The sequence below is a fragment of the Mustelus asterias genome, chromosome 22 (assembly GCF_964213995.1).
Source record: "Mustelus asterias chromosome 22, sMusAst1.hap1.1, whole genome shotgun sequence".
NCBI classification, from domain to species: Eukaryota; Metazoa; Chordata; class Chondrichthyes; order Carcharhiniformes; family Triakidae; genus Mustelus; species Mustelus asterias.
Genome location: NC_135822.1, coordinates 62,569,906 through 62,577,742, shown reverse-complemented (window position 1 = coordinate 62,577,742; position 7,837 = coordinate 62,569,906). Strand labels below are relative to the sequence as shown.

At 48.9% G+C, this 7,837-nt stretch overlaps 1 protein-coding gene across 1 annotated transcript in view; it reads left to right on the top strand.

The window, feature by feature from the left end:
• The first annotated feature begins 317 nt into the window (after positions 1-317).
• tacc1 (transforming, acidic coiled-coil containing protein 1) overlaps positions 318-7,837 on the top strand; it is a 155,090-nt gene continuing 147,570 nt past the window's right edge. Inside the window, exon 1 of the mRNA XM_078239389.1 lies at positions 318-406. The gene's annotated coding sequence lies outside the window, so the exon portion shown is untranslated. The remainder of the gene's footprint in view (positions 407-7,837) is intronic.

Genomic DNA, 7,837 nt, shown 5'->3' with positions numbered 1-7,837 from the left:
AATCCCCCCCATGCAGATTAGTGATCCCCCCATGCAGATTAGTGACCCCCCCCCATGCCTCCTCCCCAAGGAAGGAAGAGTGGCTGTGTTTTTTCATTGAGATTCCCCCATGGAAAGGGAGGGGTTGGGCCAGAGAAGGGGCCACATATGTGTTCAGACGTGGGCCACCTCTCCTGCTGAGACCTTTCCTCTCTCGTTGCAGGGACGCTCCGGGTTTCCACACTGTAGCCCCCGCCGGGCCCCACAGCACAGATCAGCAAGCTACCTGCCTCGGTTACGGTGGGGGAGGGAAAAGCCCCCAGCCCAGTGGCGGGCTGTTACGCCTGAGTTTGGAACACCATTGTCCGTCCTTGTCGAACTGCTTGCTCCTCTGCCAATCCGCTGCAGAAGAGGTTTCCTCTCTCAGGTACCACATGGGAACGTGAGCATAGAAAACATAGGAAACGGAAGCGGGAGTAGACCTTTCAGCCCTTTGAGCCTGCTCCCGCAGCCTCTCCACAACTCGCCCTTTCTTTAAGACACTCCCCTTGGTCACCTGGGGTGAATTGGAAGATCCCTTTGTTGGGTGTGTTTCAGGTTGGTGAGGGAAGGGGGAGGCGGAGAGGGTGGGGCAGTGTGAACATAAAATAATGATAGGTGGCTATCTTAGTGCCTTCCTATCCAGCCAGGACCCCTTCTCCAGTGGGTGAGTAGGAAGGCACTGAGCTGGCCACCCATCATATTTCTTCTGGTGTCTCCATGAGTTTAATATTTCTGTCCGAGGTTTGGGGAATTCTGCTAAGTGAGAGGCACTATATAAATGCAAGCTGTTGTTGTTGTTGTTGTGCTTCTCCTATTTGTTTTATGCACTTGACCTTCCTGAAGGTCATCTTTTGGGCGGCACGGTGGCACAGTGGGTTAGCACTGCTGCCTCATGGCACCAGGGACCCAGGTTCGATTCCCGGCTTGGGTCACTGTCTGTGTGGGGTGTGCACATTCTCCCCGTGTCTGCGTGGGTTTCCTCCGGGTGCTCTGGTTTCCTCCGACAGTCTGAAAGACGTGCTGGTTTAGCATTGGCCGTGCTAAATTCTCCCTCAGTGTACCCGAACAGGTGCCAGAGTGTGGTGACTGGGGGATTTTCACAGTACCTTCATTGCAGTGTTAATGTAAGCCTACTTATGACACTAATAAATAAATAAACAATTTTTAGGCAGGATTCTGACTTCGAACAGTTTTCAGTCTTAATCCCACAGATGGTAGCTTTGCACCATTGGCTCCTCAGCCAAGCTCGTACACCATATGTCTGAACCTGCGGTGCCTCTTGTACTGAGCAGGTTTATTATTGCATCAGCACTGAACATCAGTAGGGTCAAACTAATCTGTCTTATGATGGTCTAAACCCAGCTCACCTTCCCTATTAGCGGGTGAACTAATGACTTCCATGAAGCTCAAGTACAGCAATTGCCTGGCAATGCACCCAATGAAATACTGTCAGTGGAAAAGGAGTATAACGCACTATTAAATAGAATCCTACAGTGCAGAAGGAGGCCATTTGGCCCATCAAGTCTGCACTGACCACAATCCCACCCAGACCCTATCCCCATAACCCCATGTATTTACCCTAGCTAGTCCCCCTGACTCTAAGGGGTGATTTAGCATGGCCAATCCACCGAACTCGCACATCTTTTTAAAGTTTTAAAATCTATTTATTTATTAGTCACAAGTAGTCTTACATTAACACTGCAATGAAGTTACTGTGAAAATCCCCTGGTTGCCACACTCCGGCGCCTGTTCGGGTTACACTGAGGGAGAATTTATCATGGCCAGTCCACCTAACCTGCACATCTTTGGACTGTGGGAGGAAACCGGAGCACCCGGAGGAGACCCACGCAGACACGGGAGAGAATGTGCAAACTCCACACAGACAGTGACCCGAGGCCGGAATTGAACCCGGGTCCCTGGCGCTGTGAGGCAGCAGTGCTGACCATTGTGCCACCGTGCCACCCTGTGGCATCAGAAGAACGACATTCAGAATAAAAATACTTCAAAACAAAACCCAGCATGAGTCTTGTTCTCTGGTATCATTCAAGGTTTAGATGACAGGAAGGACAACAGGATACATGCTATCAGCAAGGAGAAACAGTGCATCTAATCTTGGAAACAGACCAGCATATAGATTGGTGTTGGATCTGTTAAAATGCTGGACTGTTAACTCCAAAAGTGCTGACAAAACTTCTTGAAAGCTGACTGCTGGTGTGTGGTCACCTCTCTGCCCATTTACTGGGTGCATTCCAGTCCATTCAAAAACCCCCGCTCATGTTAAAAGGACACCCAGGAAGGATATTGTTAAATCCCTAAGTACTGAGGAGTCTCCTCCAGAACTACACAGACGAGCGACAGGGAACACACATGTCGCTCGCCTGTGGAGTAGTTCTTGAGGAGACACCTCAGTCCTCAGGGATTTATTCAATCTGCTCGCTCCACACTCCAAACACTGACTGCCCACTCAGAGCGGTTCCCAACCAGCTCACCCCACACCCCTCAGTCACATGACCCATTCCCTTCACAGGAATATGCCCCAACATACATAGCAGATATGCTGTCCTTGGAGGTTACCCCCTCAGCCACAGCCCTATCTGGGCTGCATTAGGAGGGCAGGTTTGGGAGACCAATCTTGAATTCTCTCGAGCTCATATTAGCACAGAATGTAGTTGAGGTCAAAACATTGTGCAATTTCAAGAAGAAGTTAGATATCGCTCTTGTGGCTAAAGGGATCAAGGGATATGGGAGGAAGGGGGGGGATCAGGATATTGAATTCGATGATCAGCCATGATCAAAGTGAATGGCGGAGCAGGCTTGAAGGGCCGAATGGCCTTCTCCTGCTTCGAGTTCCTCTGTTTCTATGAAGCTTAAGGACCAATCCAACTGAGGTATTTAAGATGACTCGATTGGGTAGATGGAGAAAAAAAAATTTCCACTCGGAGGAGGACTCGATCAGGGAATAACCTTAACATTATTCAGGAAGCACTCGGAGTGAAGTGCAAATCTGAGACGGTTCTTCTTAGTTGGGGTTGGGTTCAATTGAAAATTTCAGGACTAAAATCTTGATCACCCTTGATTTGGCAGACGGTAATGGATACGGAATTGTGACGGGGGGAAGGAGTTAGAGGTGGCAATCTCATTGAGAACAGGAGAACAAGCTTGAGGGGCTGAATGGTCTCCTCCTGTGCGTCAGTAGCGCTGAAACAAATTCTCTTTGATGCTGGGTGTCAGGTTGCAGACAGTGCTGTTATTGATGTGATGTCGAGATCCAAGAGAGATGGCATTGACAGATCTGACAGATAAAATCAGTTGGATTTGCCTGCTGCGTGTGAGCGAGCTTCCGTGGAATAATTCAGGAACGCCTGCATGAGAAAGAGGCGACTGTTGAAGCAACAAAACCTGCAGGGTTGGGCAACTCATCTCAGTTGTTGGCTTTGTGTGTGGCAGGGTTGAAAGGGAGTCCTGCACTCACCCCTCAGGACATCTCAAAGCAATTTATGTTGATTTGATTTATTATTGACACGTGTATCAGTATACAGTGAAAAGTATTGTTTCTTGCACGCTATACAGACAAAGCATACCATTCATAGAGAAGGAAAGGAGAGAGTACAGAATGCAGTGTTACAGTTATAGCTAGGGTGTAGAGAAAGATCAACTTAATGCAAGGTAAGTCCATTCAAAAGTCTGACAGCAGCAGGGAAGAAGCTGTTCTTGAGTCGGTTGGTACGTGACCTCAGACTTTTGTATCTTTTTCCCGACGGAAGAAGGTGGAAGAGAGAATGTCCGGGATGCGTGGAGTCCTTAAATATGCTGGCTGCTTTTCCGAGACAGCGGGAACTGTAGGCAGAGTCAATAGATGGGAGGCTGGTTTGAGTGATAGATTGGGCTACATTCACGACATTTTGTGGTTAACAGCCAATGAATTACTTTTGAAGTCTGGTCATTGGAGTGATGTGGGGAACACAGGAGTCAATTTGCAGACAGCAAGCTCCCACAAAGAGCACGGTGACCAGGTTGTATTTGGGATGTGATTGAGGGATGAACATTGGACAGGACTCCAGACTGAACTCCCTCTGCCCTTCCGCAAATGAGTGCTGCAGAATTTTCTTCACATCCGACTGTGCAGGCCCTTGGTTTAATAGCTTATCTGGAAGCCTATGACAGTGCAGCACTCCCTCAGGACTGCACTGGGAGTGTCGGCCTGAATTATGGAGACCACGTCACTGCAGACTTCAACACGCAGGCCGGAATTCTTCCGTCTCGTACGCCCCGTCACTGCCGCCAGCGAGAATGGAGAATTTGGCACTCAGCCAAAACTCTATTCACTGCAGCGGGACTGGAGAATCCCAGCTGCGGGCGAGGCTGGAGAATTCCGACCATAATCTGAGGTAGTTGAGGTAATGCTTTCCAGCGGTACTGGATGCACCATCTCGAATTCTCGCCCACCACACTAAAGGGAATCTGATTGGTGCTGGACAGCTTTCAGTCTAATTGTTATTTTCTCCTGCCGTGAAAGTGCTGACTCTCACTGGATATCATAGAATCCCTACAGTGCAGAAAGAGGCCATTCGGCCCATTGAGACTGCACCGACCACAATCCCAACCACAACCTATTCCCGTAACCTCACATATTTACCCTGCTAAATCCCCGACACTAAGGTCAATTTATCATGGCCAATCAACCTAACCTGCACATCTTTGGAGTGTGGGGGGAAACCGGAGCACCCGGAGGAAACCCACGCAGACACGGGGAGAATGAGCAAACTCCACACAGACAGTGACCCAAGCCAGGAATTGAACCCGGGTCACTGGTGCTGTGAGGCAGCAGTGCTAACCACTGTGCCACCGTGCCACTCCATTGGTGTCAGCCACCATTCTTCATACGTCAGTGTTTGGGCTGTTCAACTACAGAAGGCATGAGCCTATCCAATTCCATTCTCTCCCCACTGTTTCTAGACTGGTTTCAGCAGGGGTCAGGAAATAGTGGGAGCAGCGAATACTTTATTCCACCTTACTTATCGCCACCTTGGCTGAGGTCAGCTGGTTCAGTCCAGTCCAGTAATTTTGGTGACCTGGTCGACTGGGACTCACGTTGCATTGCTATTACCTCCTGGCTCATTGGGCAGAGTTTGTTGTGTGCCCCCTCCCCACAACCCTTTGGGAGAAACTAACCATTCTGATGGCCATGGGGGATCATCAAGATCTTCCCATGGACCTTGTTAAGTATGAGCTCCCCTATTAAGTGAGTGGAGGTTCACCCAACAGGGAAAGAGCAGCGGGGATTGTGGGGCTGGTTTAAAACCAGCTGGCCCCATTCAGGCCAGCAGTCGATAGACCGATCTGTACTCTGTTGAAAGGCGTTCTGTTATCACTGTAAATAAAAGGGAGATTGATGATGGAAGACTGGCCTCGTTAAGGTTATTACACTGACTTTGACCAAGCACTCACACTGCGAAAGGCTTGTCCCAAACCATGACGCAAGTGTTGAATCTGAACTTTAGGTAGAGGGCCACAGGCCCGTGTACTATTGGACATGTCGGAATAAAGTAATGCACAGTCGTCGAGGGTGGCAACACGGGGCTGCATCAGAAAGTAAGAAAGCGAGTGAGAGAGTGATTACTCACAGAAGCTGGCTATGAATTTCGTGTGGAAAATAAGTAAGATTGAGATAAGCACAGTCTCTTAGTTCCTGGCCACACCCTGGGGGATGATGTGTGTTTGATGATTGCAGACATGAGGGATGAAAGGCTGGGGTATAAATGCAAGGTTGTTAAGCTAACCCACTATGGGGAGGCGATGGCCTCGTGGTATTATCGCGAGTCTGTTAATCCAGAAACTCAGCTAATGTTCTGGGGACCCGGGTTCAAATCCCACCAGGGCAGATGGTGGAATTTGAATTCAATAAAAGAAAGTATCTGGAATTAAGAATCTACTGATGACCATGAAACCATTGTCGATTGTCAGAAAAAGACATCTGGTTCACCAATGTGCTTTAGGGAAGGAAATCTGCCGTCCTTACCTGGTCTGGCCTACATGTGACTCCAGAGAAACAGCAATGTGGTTGACTCTCAACTGCCCTCCAAGGGCAACTAGAGATGGGCAATAAATGCCCAGCCAGCGACGCCCATGTCCCATGCATGAATTAAAAAAACATCAGGGATGTGAGGAGAAGGTGTGGATTCCGATAGTGACCAGTGCTGGGGCGATAGAATAGAATCCCTACAGTGCAGAAGGAGGCCATTCAACCCATCGGGTCTGCACCGCCTCGCTGACAGAGCAACTTACCAAGGCCCTATCCCCGTGACCCCACGTATTTGCCTTGTTAATTCTCCTAATCTATGCATATTTGTGGATTAAGGGACAATTTATCATGGCCAGTCCTTGCGTCTCTAAATGCCTGTAGATCCTGTCTCTCAAAATATCTTCCAACAACCTTCCCACCACAGATGGGAGGCTCACTGGCCTGTAGTTCCCAGGCTTTTCCCTGCAGCCCTTTTTAAACAAAGGCACAACATTTGCCACCCTCCAATCTTCAGGCACCTCACCTGTGACTATCGATGATTCTAATACCTCTGCTAGGGGACCCACAATTTCCTCCCTCACCTCCCATAATGTCCTGGGATAGACTTCATCAGGTCCTGGGGATTTATCTATCTTGATGCGCTTTAAGACTTCCAGCACCACCTCCTCTGTAATATGGACACTCCTCAAGACATCACTATTTATTTCCCCAAGTTCCCTAACATCCATGCTTCATCTTTCCTTCATAGAGAAGGAAAGGAGAGAGTGCAGAATGTAGTGTTACAGTCATGGCTTGGGTATCGAGAAAGATCAGCTTAGTGCGAGGGAGGTCCATTCAAAAGTCTGATGGCAGCAGGGAAGAAGCTGTTCTTGAGTTGGACTGTGGGAGGAAACCGGAGCACCCGGAGGAAACCCACGCAGACACGGGGAGAATGTGCAGACTCCACACAGACAACCACACAAGTGCGGAATTAAACCCGGGTCCCTGGTGTTGCGAGGCAGCAGTGCGAACCATTGTGCCAGGTTGATGATCTGACTTGACTGGTAAGGTATACATGAGGTCTGACTGATACAGAGTCACAGACAGTGGTGAACATCTGCAGTAGGGATCACAAGCAACAGTGAACATTTAAAATGAAGGTCGTACTTTTTAATCCTCTAACCCTCACACACAGTAATGCCATGGTGATCTTACCATACTGCTTCTTAATGGTACATGTCCACATTGGCATGCACACAATATCACAACAGCGCCCCAATACTGCCTTCCGGAGTCTGGTCCCAGCAGAGAAAAAGCTGGACTGAGGAAAACGTGAAGATGAATGTCTGCGTGGAGTCTGCACATTCTCCCCGTGTCTGTGTGGGTTTCCTCCGGGTGCTCCGGTTTCCTCCCACACTCCAAAGATGTGCAAGTTAGGTTGATTGGCCATGCTAAATTGACCCTAGTTTCAGTGGGGAATAGCAGGGTAAATGTGTGGGGTTACAGGGATAGGGTGGGATTATTATCGGTGCAGGCTTGATGGGCCGAATCGCCTCCTTCTGTAGAGGTTTACAGCATGGAAACAGGCCCTTTGGCCCAACTTGTCCATGCCACCCTTTTTTTGAAAACCCCTAAGCTAATCCCGATTGCCCGCATTTGGCCCATGTCCCTCTATACCCATCTTACCCATGTAACTATCTAAATGCTTTTTAAAAGATAAAATTGTACCCGCCTCTACTACTACCTCTGGCAGCTTGTTCCAGACACTCACCACTCTGTGTGTGACAAAATTGCCCCTCTGGACACTTTTGTATC